Below are 23,278 nucleotides of genomic sequence, written 5' to 3'. Positions count from 1 at the left end.
TATGCCCTTTCTTTGCCAAACACAAGTGATGGATTCAAAATTCAAGGCTTAAGAAACAAAAGGAGAGAGGTCAAGAAAGGTGAGAAATTAGGTCGTAAAAAAAGAGACCATGTCACAATGCCACAGTGGTTATAGGATGGATTGGGGTGACCATTATTTCAGTTAATGAAGGTGGAGAGTGGCCTCTGGATGAGCAACTCAGGGAAAATATAAATGTCACATAGGTTTGGGACCTAGGACTGGCAGGCAGGTGAAAATGTAAATGTCAGATAGGTTTGGGACCCAGGGTTTGTTAGAATTGCTGTCCCAGCGTGCCAGACTTGAGGGATAGATAACAGGTGCTCCCATGAAAACCCTAACAAGCTTCCATCCTGGTCAAATAACTGGCCATTTTTTATTATTTAAAAACTAGAGGCCCAGTGCCCAAATTCATGCACAGGTGGGGTCCCTTGGCCTGGCCTGCAATTGGGGCTAATCGGGGCCATCTAGCCCAGTCTCCAGGGCCAATTTGGGTTGGCCAGCCAGGGGTAGAGACCATGGGAGTTTGGCCAGCCATGGGAGGTTGTCTGTGGGAGCGCACTGACCACCAGGAGAAGCTCCTGTGTTGAGTATCTGACCCCTGGAGGTCGATGTACATCGTTGCGACTGGTCGACTGGTCATTTGGTTGACCGCTTCTAATGGTTGACTGCTTGTACAGTTGCTTAAGCTTTTACTTATATAGATAGCTTTGGTTAACTCAAAAATGGGAAAGAACTATTTTTTCCCCTCAGGAAAGATAATGCCTACAAATATTACATGTGGATAAGAGCTAGCAGGCCATCCCAGGCCCATTGGATTTCATCTTAATAAAGAAAGAAGTTTCAACCATGAATTTATAAAATGAAGCAGCACATTTGCCATGCAGAGAAAATTATAACTTAAGATTTCAGCTTCTGGCAGTGCAAGATCAGAAGAAATGCTGAGAGCTGTATTTTTGAGAAACAAGTACTGTAAAATACAGAGGAAAGAAGTCTCTTTTTCTAACATGATCTTGAAATGACAGTATACCATTGTCACATCCCATTTAATTTCTAGCAACTGCAAGGCTTCTCTCCCAAGCAGGGCCAGGCTTATGGGTGTGCACCTCGTGCAGTCACATAGGGCCCGGCTCCCAAAAGGGGCTTCATGCTTAGTTTAATACTCTGCTGTTGCCGTTATAACATTATAACTTTACCTTTGAACTTGTGTTTTGTAAGTGGAGTCCACTGCGACAAGAAGCATGTGCATGACCAGAGGACCTGTTCGAGGGGCACTCACTGGTGGCTCAGGCCTGCAGACATCATGTGTTTTCTGATGGTCTTAGGCTCTACAGCAGTGGTTCTCAAGCTGTGGGTTGGAGCCCACAGGGTCAGAACTGCCAGCAGGGTCGCCTAAGGCAATCAGAAAACACAGATATTTACATTAAGGTTCATAAAAGTAGCAAAATTACAGTTATGAAGTAGCAACGAAAACAATCTTATGATTGGGGGTCACCACAACATGAGAAACTGTATTAAAGGTTTGCGGCATTAGAAAGGTTGAAAACCACTGGTCTAGATTGTCACTAATATTGAGAGTTAAAAGCAAACTGAAACCCTCATTTTGACATTGGTGCACGAAAAGGAGACCCACGTGTGCGGGCAAATAGGTTTATTCTACTTGATGTCTGGGGAATACAAAATAGATTTAAATAAGAAATAAATTTAGAAAACATATTTTAGTTCTAAGGACTCAAAAAATTATTTTACAATTTATGGTTAGGCTTTTACTTACTGCAGTTGAAAAATTACTCCTGGAAGATGCCTATCCAAATCTATATTTTACACAACTTAGCGAAGTGATATTGCAGAGCAGGTTTAGGAAGAGGAAGCATTTTAAAGCTTTTACGAAGCATAAAATGGAAAGAGAATTTCCCCTATAATTCTATTATTAGGTTTTGTATCGAATGAGTGTGGAAGTGCAATTCATCTCTATAAAATTTTGTTCAGAGGCAGCAGGAGTTTTGCTTCATAATTCTTTTAAAAATATTTTTTCTTAATTTTAGAGAGGAAGGGAGAGGGAGAGAGAGATAGAAACATCAATGATAAGAGAGAATCATTGATCAGCTGCCTCCTGCACATCCCCTACTGCCAATGGAGCCCATAACCCAGCCATATGCCCTGACTGGGAATGGAACCATAACCTCCTGGTTCATAGGTTGATGCCCAACCACTAAGCCACACCAGCCAGGCTGCTTCACAATTCTTGAGGATGGAGCAACTTTCCTTCACTAATCCTCACTTTTCTGCAATCCATTATCACAACTTTACCCAATGACTCCAACTTTCTGGGTTGTTCCAAGTCATAGGATCTCAGGGTTCCAAACACCTGACAGTCCATTCATTCTGATAACCTCTCTAGGACTTGAATCCAATCTACAGCATGTACAAAACTGGTTCAGTCTAGTAATGGAGACTTTATTCTCTGCCATGACAATCTTCACTGTTAGGAAGAAAAGCCAAATTTATCTATTCATATATTTTACCCATTGTATGCTAAACTTCTGAGGGCTGCTTCTACATGACATGTCTTTAAATATTTAAGGAGAACAATCAATCACCTTCTTTCTTCACACTAACTATTCTCTGTTCCTTTGCCATTCAGGTTGTAGAGGACAGAGGAACATTTATCTCCTTCATTATGGCTATTGTAGATCTATTAATACAACCCAAGGTCATATTAAATTTTTTTTGGAGAGTCACATGTTGACTTATATTAAGCTTGCAATTGGGTAAAATATTTATGCCTTTTCCATAAATGGTTCTGCGATATCACTGTCTCCCTGTCTTGTACTTTTGTAGTTTGGTTTTGGAATTGGTTGAATTTCATCTTCTTTTGCTCCATCTTGCATCCTGCCATTTTGTCTTCTTTCTGCCATTCTCTGTATTTGCTTTCCTTCTCAGCATCATGATCTCCAAATGTGATAAACATGAATTCCACATTTTTAACCAGGAAGTTGCACAGGCAATGTTCTGTGCTCCACTGTTGGATATCTCTTTTTAGTCTAGCAGTTCCCCATTAATCAGTACTTTATGGCCACTTTTCTAGTTACAAAGCCCTTTTAAATGATTCCCATCTCTCTAATTTGACCACAAAGATCTTACAGGAGACTTTGTCAAATTCCTTTAAACTATCTGGCTGCATTGTATCTATAACATTTCCCTAAGTCAATCCTTTAACAGCATACAAAAAAAAAAAAAAAAAAAACCTCCAATAAGTTTAAGAAATTTGACCTATTTTACATTAAAACTTTACTTATTCACCTGGGGTGGGGCAGAGGGTTGGTAGTAGCAGATTGTGAAAGGGTTATAACTTCATTTTGCAGACAGTGGGGGACTCCTGCAATTGACCATCATTGCATCTAAATGTGATGTGTAGGGCTGGTGGCTGCCCAGATGCTGGGAGAAGCTGTGATCCAGAGGCTCTGAGAAATTGAAAATATGAAGCCATGGGGCTGGTGTGTGCAGTGTGCATCATTCATTGAGGAGGGAATCTGAAGCCAAGGTCCACAGTTTTTGGTCAGGGAATATTTTCCTAATGGAAGTGATGGTCTTGAGACATTCCTAAAGCTCCTTCAAAATCAGAGTGGCTGTAGGACTTCCTTCTTATAGTAAGCCAAGCCTCACTCCTTGCAATTGCTTTCTTCTTGTCCTGCTTTTCTCCTTGTGATCAACTTTGCAAGTTTATTTATTCTTCTCTCTGTGTATTAAGTATTTTAAAACTAGAGGCCCGATATACGAAATTTGTGCAAGGGGCTTGCCCTTGAAGCCACGCTGGCTGCCTCGGCCCTCACAGGGGGCTTCGTTCAGAAGGTCATCCGGATGGTTGTTCCACTGTTCATCAGTCTGGTCTAATTAGCATATTAAGCTTTTATTATTATTATAGGTAGGGCCCATATTTCTTTTATTCGGGCCAAACATTTTCAGTATCTGTACTAGGAATGTTATTGTCTTAGCATTATCTGAAACTCTCTTATGTAATGGACTTTACTGGAAAAATGTAAATTTAGTATTTTATTTTAATCTTTTGTGTGTGTGTCAATAGGGTTCAATATGTAACCCCCCCTCCACACACAAAAGTATCTTTTTAAAGATTAAAATAAGCCCAGATTTTTTTTTAAAGGAGTAAATGATATTATCTTAATTTTTCTTGATGCCAAGCCAAGATTTTTATGAAAAATGATCTAATTAGACCTTTTGGAAAAGGGGAAAATTATAATTAGTTGAAATCCTTTGCTTGAAAACATTTTTTTTTTTTTTGCTTCAGCCTATAATGTTGAAAACAGTTTTCTGACATTGAATATTGAAAGGAAAATAGTTAAATTCTTTTCAGTTAATGTATTTTGTAGTAGATTCTTCTATTGTGCCACTTAACCAAGATGATGAGAGGGCAGGGCAGGGAGAGGATGGGCTCCTGACTCTACTGTGGGGCAGCGCGGAGTTATCCTCCATTCTGTAACTGAATCCTAGCCCTCACCAAACCAATCAGGGTTAGCCAAGGCAGTGACATCACCACCGACTGGAGTAAAACCCCTGGACTGGGCAAAATTCGCTCTCTCTTCCGCCATGCTGCCGGCGTGAGTGGGACAGAGCCCATGCTAGCAAGGAAAAGGCTCTTTTGTTTATTGCATCGGACTCGGCTCCCTGGTGGTCCTTGGGGATCACGAAGTCTGGTCGTAACAATGAAAGCATTTAAAAAGTAATCTGTTTTTTTTCACGAATTATTCTTTATCAAAAGAACAGGAGACAACCAGGAGGCAGGTTGAACCTGGTGGAGGAGATGAGAGGGAGAAAGATCTTTAATGTCTTGGCTGGAACAAAGGAGCTAGGGGAATTTAAGGTGGGATTTAAATGAAGATTTAGCATTGCTAAATGATGAGCCTGGAGTTAGAGTGAGGACTTTAGTTTTGGCATCACAGACAAAATAGAAAACACTGCAATTCTTTAGGTGAGAGGGAGTGAATACAATGTCAAGAGAAAGAGGGGAAAAAAGTGTGTGCTCATGAATTAAAGTGAGCCAGGAGATTAGTTGGGAGTCTGAAGTAAACTAGAAGTGAGATGTTAAATAAAGCATGTGTTTTGATTTTCATGACGGTAATGAAAAAGAAAAAAAACTGTAGAGAAAGTATTTGCTGGGCAAAGGAGGGAGAAGTCGTTCTATGTGTGTTAATAGTGCATGATGGGCTGGTCTTCAAGTAGTAGAATAAAGAATTCATCTAGATTCTTTATTCACTAGGTTCAGGATTCTCAACCTGGCCCCATTGACATTTTGGGCTGGATAATTCTTTATTGGGAATGCGTAGTGGAGGGGCTGTCCTGTGCATTGTAAGATATTCAGCAGTAGCTTGGCTTCTGCCCACTAGAATACAATAGTATCCTTCCCATAAAGGATAATGCACAAATAAAAATGCATCCAGACATTGCCACTGTCCCCAAGGGCAAAATTGCCCTCCTGGCGAACCATTGTCCTAGACCCTTCCCCGGGCACAGCCCTCTGCCCTGTCTTTGGAGAAGCTGTGCTGATGGATAACCTTTTTTTCTGCTCACTGACTATTATTACCTTTGACCTCTGACAGCTGGGACAGAATGAAATAGGTTGGAAAAGGGAGAAAGAAGACAAACTTTAAAAAGTTTTATTTATTTAAAAAAATATAGTACATGTGTTCTGTAAACTAAAGTATGATTTACTTTAATGCAGTTATAAGAAATTTCTTGCTCTCATTTTCTGTTTGATTAGCAACTTCCTTTAGACCATGTTTTCTGCTTAATTATGCTCTTTCTTTCCTCCTCTTACTTCCTGGATTTTTGCCTTTTTAATCTGCTTTGATGTTTTTCCAGTCTTATCAAATCTACATATTTTATTTTGTTGCTGCAAATCATTTTTAGAAACAGGAGAGGTATTAATAAACAACAGTAAAATATCTTATTAGCAGTACATCACTTCTGTTAGCAGTTTATTTTAGCTCCACATTTTTTTAAAAAAAAAATCACAATTCAAATTTAATGCCAATCATTTCAAGAATTTACAGCCTAGTTTTAAAAACTAAGTGCACATTAAAAGCAAAATTGATAACAAAGAAATGGTAAATTGAAATTATTATTTTTTGTACTTTTAAATTTTATTTTCATCAATAGGTATCATTCACCAGGACAACTATTAATTTTCTGGTTTTTCACCATTTTTATTAAGCTCTTGGAATGGCTAATTTCTTAAAAACAAATTCCTCTGTAGTGGAATTAGCATAAGCTCCCTGCTCTTCCTTACCCAGTTTTTAATTGTCCTTCTTTCTATGTTGTATGCTTTTGCTAAAAGATCTGAATCCTTACTATTTCTTGCCCATTGAGGGACAAAGGTCTGCTAGACTGTAATCCAACTGCCCTGTTACCACATTTCCAGGTGTGGCCACACACCATCGTCAGGGTGTCGTCTAGGAAGACGACCACAGCCTATTTTTCCTGGTAAAAGCCTTTAAATAGACTATGTTCACACTCTACACCACTCTGTCCAGGAGCGTACCCTGGAGAAACTGTTAGGCCTGTGAGCCGGGAGACATGTTCAGGAATGCTTATAACTGTACATTTGATAATAGCACCAAGCTGGACACATCCAGTTGTCTATCAACAAACAGATTAATGAAATATGATATATTCACACATTGGACAGTCATATGGCAATAAGATGAACAATCTATAGCACTACACATCCATCCAGTGGAATCTCACAAATATATGTTGAGTGAAAAATGTCAGACATAAATGTTTACATGTAATGATGTGATTAAACAAAATGAAAAATGCCTTGTTTGGGGTTACATGTCTAAGTAGTGAAACTGTGAAGTAAAGTAGGTAAACAGTCATCACCTAAATGGGAGAGGTTTCCTTTCGGGGGACGAGGGGTGCAGGAGGAGAGGGTAACACACATTTGTGTGAGACAGTTCTTAAGGGGCTGGTAGTCTTCTAGATCTCTGTCTGGGTGGCAGTTTCAAAAGTACTTGCTTTACTGTTTTTAAAAATATACATTTATTTAATTTGTTCTTCTAGCCTATCAAATAAAAGAGTAATATGCAAATTGACCATCACTACAATATACAAGATGGCTGCCCCCATGTGGACACAGATGGCCAGCAGGGGAGGGCAATTGGGAGGGACCAGGTCTGCAAAGGAGGGCAATTGGGGTAATCAAGCTTGCAGGGGAGGGCGGTTAGGGGGACCAGGCTGGCAGAGGAGGGAAGTTGGGGGCACTGGGCCTGCAGGGAAGGGCAGTTGGAGGGACCCAGGCCTGCAGGGGGGGGGGGGGGCAGTTAAGGGCAATTGGGCTGGCAAGGGAGCAGTTTGGCATCAATCAAGCTGGAAGGGCAGTGGTTAGGAGATGATCAGGCTGGCATACAGAAGTGGTTAGGGGCAATCAGGAAGGCAGGCAGGCGAGCAGTTGGGAGCCAGCAGTCCTGGATCAGGCCTAAACCAGCAGTCGGACATCCCTCAAGGGGTCCCAGATTGGAGAGGGTGCAGGCTAGGCTGAGGGACCCCCCCCCAAACCATGCATGAAATTGTATATCTGTAATTCAATAAATACATAATATCAGGCCTCTAGTCTGTATCTATAATATTTCAATAGATTTTTTTTTAAAAGTTTTTATCAATGCAGACAGTGTTATATAGTAAAAAAGAGAGAACTAAATATGAAGTAAAAATAATTAAAACCAAGATTGCTCCTCTCATTATTCTTGCTTTGGAGTTTGTCACTATAAGAGCTCAGTTACTTGTTTCTGTAAAGTGGGGGAGTTGAACCAACGGAGTCACTTCTTATTGTAATTTTCTATTTTTTCCCCCATCAGATATCACCTCATTCTGCCTTTTCTTTTTTTTCCAAGCTTACTAGCTATTGGCCTTGAGTACAAACTATGTGAAAATTGTGAATTTGAGCAGGGAGCCATAACAACTTCTGTAGTAAACACAACTGTGAAAACAGCAGGGAATTAGAAGGCCCTGAAATGCGTCTCTGGACAAGGCCTCAGGAAAGGTTTGGTCTCGCCTCATTGACTAATCTTAGTTCTCAAATTGCTCTCTGTGTCTCTTCTCATTCTGAACTAGGTTTTGATGGTCTAATTTTTAAAACTCTTGTTCTGTGCTTTCTTGGGATAACATTTTCATATAAGGCTTATAGCTTATGCTTCAGAGTTTCTCTGAGATACTGTCACTCTCTGCGGCACTGTAGCTCTCTGAGAGATTCATTGATAATTTAGGGAAATGTTTAGTCAAGGGGAAAAAAAAAAGTACATGACAATGTCTTATGAGATAACAATTTTTCTCCTCTTGCAATGGCATACATCCTTAAAGGTCTTACAGTGGATAAATAGAGTTTAGGATTGGAGAAGATGAAGAATATTCTGAGTGCATCAGTTTTATTATATATATATATATATATATATATATATATATATATATATATATATATATATATAGGCCCATTAACCTTTCTCAGTGATTTCTTTTTCTAAAGATATAAGTTTAAGATAGGGTATTTACAGGCAAAATAGAGTTAGGAAAAGAACTGTAGGTGGTGAAAAACAGTTTGGTCACCACTGGTGAAGCCAGGACAAAAGAGTCATGGTGTTGGAATGAAAGGAGCGCTGAACTCTCAAGGCAACTGAGCTTTGTTCTCATGGAGGCTGATGTTGAGTGAATCATGCCACCCACTCAGACTTGCTGCTGCACTTGACTGGAGCCCTAAATTAAAGCAGACCTTCATTTCTAGAAGGCCATCTCAGGTTCTCTTCCCTTCCTTTTTAGAACTCTAGCCAATTGCTCACTGTACTCTTAACTCTCCTGTTAGAATTCAACATGTTTTCAAAATTCACAAAAGCAAAATAAAGACATGGGGTCTCCTGTTCACCAAGGCCTCAACAACCCCAATTGTCACTTCACATGTTTATATTATTGCTCAGTTTCTAGAGCATTCAAATTTGCAATCCCTAGTTATAGAATCAGGAGAGATTAGAGATTAAAGATTAGAGATTAGAGAATTAGTATTCAGTGATTCCCGACTTGCAGGATTTGCAACCATAAGAAATTATATGAAGAAAAAATAATAGGGCTACTTGAGAAATCATTGATATATACTAAGTAAAAGAAAGCAATTTTTTTTATGATCGAACTCATAATCCTAAAATGCCATATAAAACCCTTTAAAGTTAAATTAAATGAGCAAAAACGTTATAGGTGAAATTAGAATATTTTGAGCATGTTTTTACTATTTAAAGCAAGCCTCAGGAAGAATTGTCTCCCATCAAATGTAATTTCTCTACTGTCAGATTAAGAAAACTCTTCTAACTGGACTACAAATCAATAGCTCCATTGCTTTCTTAGAGACAAAAAAAAAAAAAAAATCAACATTAAGTTGCTGTTTATTGACATTGGTTTTCCCTTTTGAACTGAAGACCAATGGGTCTAGACCTTGCTTTCCTTTGATCCTCATGCTTATCTCTTCAGGTCACTTAGTACTGAACTCATGTGCTATCATATTCAAGTAGAGACAAGGTTTTTGACCCATCCCCTGGATTGCTTTTCACAGTGATGATGGATTTGCAATAATCCATCTTCCTCTAGTGCTATGACCTTGTGAACAGCAGCACACATTTTTAAAAGGCCTTACTGTGGAATTAAATCAAGCTAACTGATTTATATGCCTCATTCCCAATATTCACCCATTGAGTGTGTTAAAAAAAAAAAAAAAAGAGTCATTAGTTCAATAGTTACAGCATGAAAGCTTCAGTCTGTGACTTTGATCTGCTTGAAACTTCTCAGGTATGAAGCAGAATAGTGATTTTCAGACTTTGGGATGTCAGAGATCAGTGAAATTTCAGGAAACAAAAAGAGGGGATACACACAGGTTGGTTGGTCAACCTTTGATTTTGGTTAGGTGCAAATATTAAAAAAGCCCACAACCACCATTAACTTTAAGAGTCACCAAAATTTATAATAGAACTAGGGCTCAGTGCACAAATTCATGCACTTTGGAAGAAATTGTGGGCTGCAAGGCTGCAGTAGGCACAAAAGCAGGCCTTGGATCACATTGACTCTTGTTTGAGTGAAAATGTCTTCTCAATTCTATACATAAACTTTACTGTGTCCTTATATATTTTTCTAACTTTTTCTTTCATGAGAATGCTTCTAAAATTTGTCATGATGTAAGATGTTTGCTGTTAGTTTTTGAAAGCTCCACTTAGGGAAATTCTCTTCCTTTACTATTTTGCTGGGCTTTATTTCTTTTTTTGAACCATGAACAAATATTTTTTCCTTTTTATCAATTATTTTTAAAATCTATTGAGATAATCATTTTACATTTTGATATTATCAAATGTATATGTCTTGTCCTTTATATTTTTCTTGTGACTTTTTGAATCTCTATTTTTCTTAATGTATTTACCTTGATAAGTTTTCTAATGATAAACTATACTTCCAACTGTACATGGTGCAACAGGGCCATATATATAAAATTAGCCTTGTTTAAATAATATATTCTTTAACATTTTTGTATAAGTGAGACTTGCTTATAATTTTATTTATTTTTTTGTCTTGGTTGAGCATAAATATTATACTAATGTAATAAAATAAGTTAGATAGCATTTTTTCTATTATCCGGGAGAATTTATATGAGAATTTATATAAGAATTTATATTATCTGGGAGGATTATCTGTAATTTAAGTTTGATAAAGCTATATGATTCCAGCTTTGTGAGAAGGTATATATTACTTGCTCAGTTTCTTTAATGTATATTGAGCCATTGAGATTTTTAAAATCCCTTGTGGGGTTGTTACTGGAATTCAACAACAGTTCCTAGAAAAATTCCCATTTTATCACATTTTAAAGTGTGTTGGCTTTAAATTGCTGAAGGCACTTTATTATTTTGTCAAATCACAATTATATGTGATGCTATCCCTTTTCATTCCTGATATATTTAATTTGTATGCCCTTTCTTCTCATTGCTATTTGTTGGAAGCAATCTTTTTTTCCTCTCTGGGAAATTGAAGATTTCTCTTTAACTTTGATGTTCTGCAGTATCGCTACACTTATGTCAATGTAATTAATTGGCTTTTACAAAATAAAGACTCATCCTTCTTAGCTTTGGAACATTCTCAACTATTATTTTTTGAGTGTTGCCTCTCCCCAGTTTCACTTTTCCTCATGTGCTCTTCAGATGTATTTTGATTCTTCTAATATGCTCTTTAAAGTCTTGTAATTAAAATTTTTTTTTCAGCTCAGTTTACTTTTCTCTTCCATTGTAGAAAATCTCCTTAGATTTCTCCTCAAATTTATTCTCTTTTCTATTGTCTTGATCTAATATTAAATTTTTTATTGAGTTTTTAAATATCAGTGTACTATTTTATAACTTTCTGTTTTTGTTTCACAAAAAGAATTTGTCTTTGAAGACTTTAAATGTACTTATTTTAAAATCTTCTTTTCACTGTCTGATTATTTCTTTGATGTGAGTTATGTCTTTTATATTTCCTGATGTAGACATTCTCATACATTTTGTCATTCTTGTCTATAGGTTCATTTTTTCCTGGCATTATCTTCCCTCTGAGCTGCTTCATATATGTTCCCTGGGTTGTGGAGGTTTCCCTGTGCAGCCCTGGCAGGGTTTGGGGACCTCACAGTTGCCAGGGAAGTTCTCATATTTGGCTCTGTATATTTGGACTGAGATAGTATTATGAGGCCTCCACAATCATGAGTCACAGACCTAAGACTCTAGAATCACATGGGAAACTATTTCTAACCACAGCTTGAGTGAGTGGTTTGCTTCCCAGGTCCTGTTCTCTCAGAGGAAGCCCAGACCTTTTTTTTTTTTTTTTTTAACCACAGGGGTAGGATTTGTAACTCCAGCTCTCATCCTCATGTTGGCATTGAAATCCAGACCCTGTGACTCTGTTTACTCCCAGGTCTTCCTTCTACACTGTATGTTGCCAGACTTCAGCTCAGAAGTTACTTTGTTTCTGGCACTTGTGTATTTCTGGTTGTCCTTTTCATGCTGGCTACACCCATAAAATAAAAGTAGTTTAATATATTCTATTTAGTATTCCAAATTACTTGAATGGAAGTGAGTATTTCCCTGTGTACTTAATGTAGATATTCTTGCAAATATCTAGTGTTCCCCCATATATAGACACAGAAAGAAATTACTTATTGGTCTCAACATAAAGAAAAGTTGCATTTTTTTAATAACGTGGAATGCTTCATGAATTTACACATCATCTTCGTGCAGGGCCATGCTAATATTCCCTGTATTGTCCCAATTTTCATACATGTGTTGCTGAAGTGAGCACAAGTTGTATTTCTTACCACAAATCTTGTAATTGAATATGTCTTTAATCTATTAGCTGCTAGGTAATTTATAGACAAATTTGTTGCTCACTTCTAGCATCAATAGATACATTATCTCATACATTTGTGTGATATTTTCATTTTTCTGACTCTCCCAGCTATTAATTTTACACTTCTGCGTTGTATGAATTTTTTGTAAATTTTCTCAATTTTGTGGTAGAATAGATGGCATATCAATAAAGCACTTAAGTATTATCATCCTGCTAATTTATATCTGTGAATCATAATAGATTATGACCAGAATAAGTGCCAGAACTATATTCCTCTTTGACTCAATACAGACTGGGATAGTTCCCGGATTTAGCAGGTACTCAGTAAAGGCTGATAGGGTGAAGGAATGAAGCACTGAGAGTATGTCATTCAGTATAAGCCTTTACTTATTCTTCCCTTTCCTTTTGTGTGTCAGGAAGGCAGCGCATCCGTCTGATTGCAGAGGAGAATATCAATGCTTGTGGAGATGCATTCTCATTTCCAGAGCAAACCAAAAAATCCAGGCTCACCATCAAATTCACGGAGCCTTCTTTCTCATGTATTTTCATTGTAATATTGATTTGTTCTTCGTCATTCATTCAAAAAACAATTTTTAGGAAATTACTATGTACTTTAACACTATTCTAGGCCTTGAATACACAAATATGAACAAGACACAGTCCTTGTCTCAAGGATCTTCCAGTTTAGTGAATGGAGGAACACACGCTGGCAGTATTTTAAACCACATTGAGAATCTGGGTTGGCAGGTATGGCCTGCTCAGAAGCCTGAGAGTGGGCACAGATGGATGAAGCTGAGGGAAGAAGGCAATCATGTTCAACTCACTATACAGGAAAGCATCAAACTGGGTCAAGACCAAGACAGAGTGCAAGGGAATGAAGTCCTTGTGTTAGGAACTGGTTGGCATCAGGTCCTTGAATAGAGTTCAGAGTTCTAAAAGTAAGAGTTGAAAAGCTGAGTGTTAAGAAAGAAATGCAGTTATTTTAGCAAGTTTTATAAGGCAAAAATAGGGTGTCAGGGGTCAGCAAGATGCCACAGGGCATGCAAGGTTGAAGCTGAAATGAATCTTTGGAATATTAATGCAGGCACAACTGTCTTTCATCTGGGCCTGCCTCTCTCAGTTTTACGTGCTGTTATGGATTGAATTCTATTCCCACAAAATTCTTACATTGAAGCCCCTGACCCATGATTATATTGGGAGATGGGCCTTTATGGAGAAAATTCAAATGAACTATATTGGGAGAGGGGCCTTTATGGAGAAAATTCAAATGAACTGGGTAGGACCCTAAGCCAGTAGGACTGGTGTCTCTTTATGAGGAAGAGATACAATGATGTGAGCACAAGCAGGAAAAAAAAGCACAGTCATCTGCGAGTTGAAGGGAAAGGCAAGAAACCAGCTTGTTGATAGTTTGATCTTGGACTTCCAGCCTCTAGGATTGTGAGAAGCTAGGTTTCTATTTTGTTATGACAGCCTGAGGAGATGAGTACACATACTCTTCTTAAAATAACTCTAATCTGCATCTGATCCTAAGTTAATCCTTATATCACCTACAGTTTGTACTTAGTCAAGCTTTTGTATGATTACCAATATTCACCAAAATGTAGTTTTCAAAAAGATATTTTACATCATATTCTTGCCTTCTTTCTGCTCTAGGCAGGAAGTGGGTTTAGCATGGTCTGAGGCCACGGCCCCCAGACCATCTGGGGGCCAGCTTCTAGATCTATGCAAACCCTGGAAGCATTTAACTGCTTATAGCCTCCCTGTAACATGAAGGAAACCTTTCACATTCCATTTTACACAATTTATTTCTTACTTTGCATTCCTGCTCTTTACCTTCCTCATCCCTCTATTTTTTTTTCTCCCTTTCACCACCCAAATATTTATATTTGTGAGCTAAGGAGAAAATATTATTCTCCAATCTAGCAATGGACGCTTTGACATATAGATAAGTTGTTTATATTTCTTTTTTTTCTGACCCAGATCAGTAATCTGCATCCCTGTAACAATGACTTATTAATCCTCACTCTTCCTCTGGATCTAGGAAATGTGAATTCCCCCTTCCACCTAGCAGTTCTTCCAATATCTGAAGATAATCACATGATATATCAACTGTGCCTCAATAGAACCCATATTTTCCCATCTTGGCCAAAAAATGTCATGAGAGACTTAATTATGTGCCTAGCTGAAAGTTAGATGTTAATTCACTTGAGTTAAATTCAAGTTACAGAAATGTGTGGGGCCCTTGAGAATAATTTCATAATCCCTTAGCTGGTGTATATCTCATTCTCTGGCCCTGATCCATCCTAAATGTGCTGCTACTTCCACAGGTGCTTGTACTTTAAGAACGAGAGGCTGGAACTTTCCACCCCCGGGGAGTGATTATTTCAAAATATTTCCCTTAATGGTGCCATGTGTTTCCACATTGTTGTGCCTTTGCATATGTTGGTCCTTTTACCTAGACTATCCTCCCTTTTCACTCTTATTCTTCAAAACTGAGCTCAAATCTTATGAAACATATTCCTCGACTCCCTCAGCAGGAGTTCATTGCTCTCTGCTCCCCAGGCTAGACACGTCTGCCTCCTTTCTACTCTAATGTAAGTGTCTGTAAGGTTTTTAAGAGCAAGGGCCATGTGTTTTTAAATTTTTGTGTTCTCAGTACATTAAGCTCATTAGTTGATTTGGCCCTTAATAAATACTTGTGGGGCACATGACACTTGGAGAATGAAAACACACTCAGCCAAAGCTTAAAAGCCAGAAACAGTTGGAAGACAACTAGTGCAACAGAGAAAAAGACAATAATAGAGGAGGTTGCCAGTAATACAGGAGAAAATCTTTGGGAACAAAACTACTGACCAGATGATTCTGTACCCATGCACGGAGTGTTCAAAAGGAAACTGGTTAAATCAATCCCAAAGTATGTCCTGGCAATGGCCATGCATGTGTATGGTACAGCGGCCTCCCACACACCAGCACCTGCTTGCACATTGCCTGTCTATGAAGTTGGTACTTGACAGGACTTTGAGCTCTGCTGCCCTGAATCGTTCACCACCAGGGTGGGAAGTCTTTGACTCCTGTCCTCTAAGTATCAACACATGTACCTGTTTTATGATAGCCTAATGTGTACTTCACTGTGGCTGAGATTAGGCTAATTGTTATTTATCTTATATTAAATAGCCTTCTTCTTCATTTCTCTTCATGCTGACTTTCTCTTCTTTCATCATGATTTCCTCTCTTCCTTCCCTCAAATGATTTTTCCCTCTTCTTTTTCATTCCTTTCTCCCCTCCTTAAATTCACTTAGATCAACACTTTTTACTAAGAAATCAAGATGCAATTCAGTGATTTCAGTGCTCTTGGGTATGTTTCAGCAACTGCCACATAGGAAATTCTTCTTGACCATCTTCTGCTACCTTCTTGCTTTATTTGCCTACCCAAGTTATAAAGGAAGAGAACTTCCTTTACTATATCCAACTAACTAAATAAAATAATCAATACTCATGTTCCAGAATAATATCACAGGCCCTGGGAAGATAAAAACAAATAAGGATGATTTCCTTCCATTAAAAAGCATGACCAAAACCAGATAGCTAGACAGGAGGCAACACCCTCAGAGCAGCCAAAGGCACAGATAAATCATTCTCTCACCATCTCCTTGCTCCTACCTTGCTGGCAGGCCTTCTGTGTAGGTGGTATAGCTGCCTTTAGTTATACAACATGAAGACCAGGTGATATATACTGAAAACAAGGACTTCTCTTTTCTCTTCTCTGTACTCAATAAAAGCTTCTAGTTTAGGAGTACAATCGGGTGGCACAATTGGTCTGTGAAGGAAAGGAGTGGGAAATTGTATTCAACAGGTAGCTAATTAAGAGCTATAGAATAACTTGGTACATGTGATTTGGACCAACAGATCCTTACAGATAGTGTGCTGGGGTAGAGGTATAGTGAAAGAGAATGGGATGTCGGGTGTGGGAAGGAGAGCTCTACATGGAACCAAACAGGGAGATGTCCTTTGGAACTTTTCTGCCTCATTCTGAGCTTGGGATAGAGTACGCCATTGCTCCACCATTTCAATTATTACCCTGAAACACATGGTATACCTCCCAAATACAGATATGAATTATTATACCTCACAAATACAGATATGAATCATTATAACAATGGCATGATATTTGAAATGGAACCACAAACTAATTGGACATAATTTGAAAAACTTTGAGATTTCAAAGGTTGGTGAGGATGAAGAACAATGAGAGTGAGGATATTTTTATATTATTGAAGGCATCTAAATTAGTACATTACTTTGGAGAGCATTGGCAACGTTTGGCAACTCATAGCATTTGACCTATACATGTCATTGCTAAATTTAAACCTCAAAGTAGGGGTTAGCCAACTGAAAAAAGTTTCAGAAAATGAAAAAGGCCAAATAATAAATGTTTCCAGCTTTACACATTATACATTTTCTGTCACAACTACTGAACCCTGCCACTGCAGTGGGAAAGCAACCATAGACAATGAGCATGGCTGTGTTCTGATAAAGCTTTTTTACAAGAACAGATGGCAGGCCAGATTGGGCCAATAGGTACAGTTTGCTAACTCCTACCCTAAAGAAACACTCAGTCTTATACACAAAGATACATGTACAAGTATGTTCATAACAGCATCACTGGCATTAAAAAAATTAGGAACAACTGAAAATCCATCAGTAGAAGAATGAATTGTTATATATATGTGCAATATAATATTATAGCAGAATAAATGAATAAACAAGAATACTCTTTATTTTGTTTAAGTCTCACAAGTGTAATGTTCAAGCAAGAATAATACATTCAATATAATACAATTTATTAATAGTTTCAAAATATACAAAACAATTATACATATTGCTTTGAGATATTGACACATGTAGTAGAAGTATAAAGACATTTATGAGAAAGAAACACCAGATTTAGGATGGTAATAACCCCTGGCAGAGTGTAAGGATAGTGGTCAGGGAGGGGTGCAATTTAATTGCAATTTAATATTTTGTTTCTTAAGCTCATGGAGAATGAACAAATATTGGCTAAAGGAGAGCTCATTATACTGTATCCTAAACCTTTTTGCATGACTCAAATTTAAAAAATTCCTAAGGTTTTTAATTTTGAAAGCCTTTGTGTTGGTTTTAGGTCTCGACCTCTTATTGATACACAATTACCTTGATTCTTGCTGCCTCATTCAGTGATGTGGCCCACATGCTTCATAATGGGACCTGTTTGATAGCGCATTTCACATGAGAACACTTGTGCTGGATAATGAAAATGCTTTACATTTGGCCTTGATCTTCCAGCAACACTGATTTGTGATAGGTTGCTATGGAAAATAGCTGGTTGAAGGGAGAAAGGGTTATCAGGATTTTGGTTTGTTTTCATTTATTTGTCTTTAGATACTTTACCATTACTCCAGTTTCTTGTCCAGATTCCATGGTTTCTAAGTGATTCTCTGTTCTATTTTAATCTCTTTGAACAGTCTAGTAAGAGATTTGGCAACAATTTTTGTCCTTTATTTCACATCTTAGCTGGATGAGTTTAGATCACCAAGTCTCCAAGTTAGGTGACTTTCTAGTTCTCCAGGGAGGATAGGAGAAATTGAAAATGCCTTCCACATGGGGAATTGATTAAGTTCACATTTTTCTCACACTGGAAAGATGCTGACTTGGATTCAACAGTCATGATATGAGTCAGCTGCAGCTGGGAACATATCGTCCACTTGCAGTGAGCTGTCCCATGCTTTGGAATGATGACAGACTGACAGGGCAAGAGAGAGGTGTTGGGTTTGTTTTAATGTTAAGGAATTTTGTCCATGAAGACATGCCTTGGACTACCACTCATTTTTGCATGGTGCTTTAGCACAGCTGTCTGGGAAGGACTCTTGTTTGTGTCTCTATTGGGCATATAAGACGAATGGTCTTTGAACTTGATAGAAGTGAAATATTCAGGACAAAGATTCTAGCTGACTGATAGTTGGCATACAAGCAAATACCATCAGAGCATCTCTCTCATATGTAGACTATAAGGGCAGAGTGACAACAAAGACTATAAGCATATAGTTTGCATTGGTTGTTCTAAAATAGTGAGAACTCATTTCAGTGTGAATTGGCCAGCATTTACGCAGCACATTGCATTCTATTTTCTCCACAGTTGTTCACTGTCATACATTTCTGATCCAAAATACAAAGTGGTCCAACAAATGTGGAACACATTGACCTGATCTTCCCACTAGGGAAATAGCATTACAGGAAAGATAAAATTATTAGATTGGGGCTTTTGTGGGAAATTGAATATTTTTGGATTTATAAGGAAGAGTAGTCTCCTACCTCTCTCAAAAGAAATTTATCTTCATCTTTTTAAAATTTGGGACTAACAAATGTGTTTTTCCAACAAATGTCACTTTGATGTTTAAAGAATTTAATGCAGTTCTATAATGACATTTTATAATTGGTATGTAAATGATAAAACTAAACACTCTTTCTCAAAGTTGATAGATATTTCTATATTATATGTAGTTCAATACCACCTATGACTTACTAAATTGCATTTTTATTACAATTACTAAGGTAGACAATTTAGTTCATTTCTTAATTGAAAGATCACAGAATCTGAATTAATGAGATTTGTACTCAAGAAGTTTTTCTCTAACAAACTTAGCATTTAGGACCTCCAACAGCAATGTTTTAATTAATTTTAAGCAAGCAGTTTTAGATAGCTACTGTGTGCAGACACTATGCAATATTGTGGGAGAGGGAATACATTAATAGAGACTTCCATAGCTATGTTGTTGTTTTTTTAAATTATGTCTTTTAAAATTTCAAAACTATTTTTATAAAGGACATTTAAACTATAAACCGTGCTTCTGAATCTTACAAATAGCAACTGCCCCCAGAAGAATGAAAGTTTATTAGCTAAATTATGTTGTAGAAAAAAATTGGAATAATAGTGAGGAGACTAGCATTTTCTTTTTCTTGTTACAAGAAATTTTATTTTAGGTTGGTTTTGGCTTTGATTTCCCAACTGGTTGACCATAAAAGTCTAGCTCTGTGGCTGGAATGAGAAGCAGAGATAATTTTGGAGGAAGTTGTGGCTATTCTTGGGGTTGAGGTGGGATGAATGGGAATTTATTTTTTTTTAGTTGGGAAGGAGAGTAAACAGGCAAAACACTGTTCTCTGGACAGATGTCAGCCCCTTAAAGAAATGCCCCGATAGAGGCAATGTGCCTTTTTCACAAGGGACTTGACTGGAAAGAATGAGAGTAGGAGGGGAGAAAATGACCAATTCTCTGTGAAAACTGAGAACTTTTTAAGGGACTATCTTTCACTATGGCCTGCTTTATATGTTAAATGAAAACTATGTATTTCTTGATGCTGTTATTCAGATCAAACGAGACAATATGAACTTGCTTTAAAATCCAAAGCTCTGTACATATATAAATTAATGTTTTGAAGAACTTCAATGAGACTCATGGTTAACTCTATAAACATTTGCCATTTCTGATGTTGGTAGTACTTTGCTCATTTAAGGATCTGGTTTTTTGTTGTTGTTGTTGTGTGTGTGTGTGTGTGTGTGTGTGTGTGTGTGTGTTTTGGGGGGGGGGAGCAGCTGGCGATATAAATTCTGTGCCCATTTTCTTGTGAAAGAAAAGCATAAAGGAAAGTGAATTAAATTTGACAAGATCTCACCAATGGATAATTACCAGAATCAGCAATTCCAGATTGGTAGATTATTCTGGTCACAAGCTATTACAAATTTAGTTCTTCTTACATAAGTTTGTGTTATGTCATATGAGAATCTCTTTGGATAGTCTCTTCTTCATTCTCTCTTCTATTTGATTCAGGTGGGGCTCACACTATCTAGCTCTAGGGGAGAGGATGTATCTTAAATCTGTTTTATGAGTGTCCCATTTGTCCTTGACCACAGTTATTGGTTTAGAGTTAGGAACAAGATGAACCAATCAAAGTTAATAAGAGAAATTCATGGATACTATCTAAAGGAGATTGCTAAACTGGTTTAGATCTTTTCCATCTTTTAACAGAGACTTGACTGAGAATAAAGCAGATACTGAGGAAAATAGGGCTGTGAAAAGAGAGACACAGTGTCCTAATGATAATAGGTATGACCCCAGATACAACTATCCTGAAGTCAGATTCAGCTCTTACATATCTAAATATATGTGAACAATTTTATTTTTGTGGCTAATTTACTTTGAGATTTTTTTTGTTTGTTCATTTTCTTCTCTTCTTTCAGTTCTTTCATTTTCATTTTCCTTTCCTTCCTTTGATTTTTATCCTTTTTTTCCCTCTTTTTTCCCCTTCCTTTAAAGGTCTTTCATAAGAAACTATAACAAATAGAGTTATATCATAAAAGGCCTTGAAAGCTAGGATAATAGTGTTAAACTTTATCATCTATACCCTAAAGTTTTATTTTAAATTTAGAAATGAATAGTATGATAATAGTTGTACAATAGGATGATTTTTAAAGTAGAGGTACTTAACAAATGAAGAAAGAAAATAATATATACATGAAGAGCAATTAGGATGTTGTCCAACTGACAAGGAAGAGTTCTTGCTTTGTGGTACAATGGGACATCTAAATCGAGATGATCAGTGAACATATATAGGTTTTAGAGCTGTGGGGAGAAGTTCAAGGTGGAGGTATGGCTTTGAGATTAATAAACATATAGGTTGTGATTCAAGATATGCATATCTTCACTACCCAGGTGTAGTATGTAGAGTGAGAAAGGACTGGAAAAGAATGCCCAGAAAACCCAGTGTTTAAAAGGAAGGTAGAGGATGCAAGCAAAATCAGGACAATATGTTCTCATGAAATTAGGGAAGAGAATGTATGAGGGAGTAGAGATTTCACAAAAGAAAACATAACTGACATATAGTATATGCTAAAAATGTTATCTATTATTATTACTGAAAAGAAATTAATAGCAAGGAGCTTTATTAACGTGGCATTTAAGTCAACAGGGCATAAAGTGAAGGTGGAAAAGGGGAACCAATTGTCAGAGCTGGGTAAAAGCTGGAAGTGCATACTTGCTGTTATTTGATAGTACAAACTACTTCACAATAAATAAAAGACACCTGCAATGCAATAAAATGCAGATGTAGTAACATGCAGCCGAAACACCAGAACAACAGAGCCTATTTTATAGTCTGTTTTTCGCCGATACCAGGGATGACTCCATTCCATGTAACCATGACTCTCACTTAAACAGGAATGCACATCTCATGAGAGTTTACTAAGTGAGAAAGTTTAGAGTACCCACAGTCAAAGTGAATATGAATAATTTCTATTTTATTGTTATTTGGTGTCATTCTCAAATATTAAATGATATTAAATATTTTCTGGTCAGGAACAGAATTAAAATGATTAAAATAGCAATTCTCAGATGATTACCATAAGAAAAATAGAGAAAATGTCTTTCTTGAAGCTAAGTTAATGTAATTATTTGTATGAGTCTCAGATAATGCTTTATGGAATTGATCTCTGAGACAGTTACTCCTATCCTAAAAGCAAAAAAGTAAAAATTGGTTTTGCTCTCCTACAAAATGTTGGGCTAAAGGGACAGAGATTTTGGCCCTGTTCCCTTTGGAATCATGGAGTAGGAAAAATATAAGGAACTCTCATTCCTTACAGAGGCATGAAGATCATAACCAAAGCATCAATTACCTTTTGAAGATATTTTACAGTAATCACTATTTTCCCTGGCTGATACAGTTGATCCTCATTATTTGTGGATTTGGTTTTTGTGAATTTGCCTACTTGCTAAAAATTTTACTTGTAGCCCAAAATCAATTCTCACAGCACTTTTGTGGTTGTTAGCGGGCAAGTGCAGAGTGTAGAAAAGTTCCCAGCTGAGGTCGAGTGAGGCAACGTTCTGCCTTCTTGTCTCAGTCTCATGCTGTAAACAAGTGTCCTTTTCATGATCTATTTAGTGCACATTTTCCACATTTTTGTGCCTTTCATTGGTGATTTCACTGTTAGAAATGGTTTCCAAGTATAGTGCTGAAGTGTTGACCAGTGTTCCTGTGTGCAAAAAGACCTGTGGGGGAAAAGATGTGTGTTAGATAAGTTTCTTTCAGGCATGAGCTATAGTCTGGCTATGGTGAGTGCAAGTTAGGGAAGGGGCAAGTGGGGAAATATTGGGGGAATATGATCTGTTAGTACATCTACGGTTCTCTTCTGGAAAAATGAATACTAAAACTACAAAATAAATCCTACAAAGGTACTCTTTCTTTTCTAGGTTGCCCTCTCATGTTCATCCTACCTGCCCACCTCACCGAGATTTGGGTCTCTGCCCAGAATGTGTTCCTCCAGGATGGTAATCCCCGCAGGCAAAGTGTGACCATGTAGGTGGCATATTCTGCAGCCTCTCCTTACCTAGCGGAGTAGGTAAGTCTGGCTGAAGTTATAGCCTTCATCATCTGGGGTTCTTGTTTTCTCAGATTTCGTTTTTCCAGGTCAGTCCTGTTGTCTCTAGGTTGCTCAGCCACTGTGCTGGCAGAACTTGTCACCTGGGATTACCCTGTTGGGCCTCACAATGCATTGCTTAAAGCAGTAGACAATGTGGGCTTCTGAGAGTCAAGAAGTCTCTGAGCTGCTCATGTTGGGCTCAGGGGGAAAACAGGCTGAGGCAGACTCTGTCTTTTCAGGTCCTGTGTGGCTCTATTCAATGGACCCTCTCTGGTTTCTGAGACAATCTGTGCCCTCAGTAGCTTCTAGATTAGTAGCTTTATGAGTGCTGCCTATCAGGTAATACCTGTCTTTCCCTCAAGCAAAGCAAAAAGGATGGTACCAGTGCCCTTCATTTTATAG

General features: G+C 37.7%; 1 long non-coding RNA gene across 1 annotated transcript in view; it reads left to right on the top strand.

Moving 5' to 3' along the window:
* The window catches only part of LOC311622107, a 69,561-nt gene extending 46,725 nt beyond the window's left edge, over window positions 1–22,836 (top strand). The window contains exons 2-3 of the long non-coding RNA XR_014794952.1: window positions 12,846–12,968; window positions 22,707–22,836. This is a non-coding gene — a long non-coding RNA (uncharacterized lncRNA). The remainder of the gene's footprint in view (window positions 1–12,845; window positions 12,969–22,706) is intronic.
* Window positions 22,837–23,278: the final 442 nt, after the last annotated feature.

This window comes from Pipistrellus hanaki, assembly GCF_964339955.1.
Source record: "Pipistrellus hanaki genome assembly, chromosome: 4".
Classification (NCBI taxonomy): domain Eukaryota; kingdom Metazoa; phylum Chordata; class Mammalia; order Chiroptera; family Vespertilionidae; genus Pipistrellus; species Pipistrellus hanaki.
The sequence above is the reverse complement of the archived record's forward strand: the minus strand, read 5'-3'. Positions and strand labels throughout refer to the sequence as shown.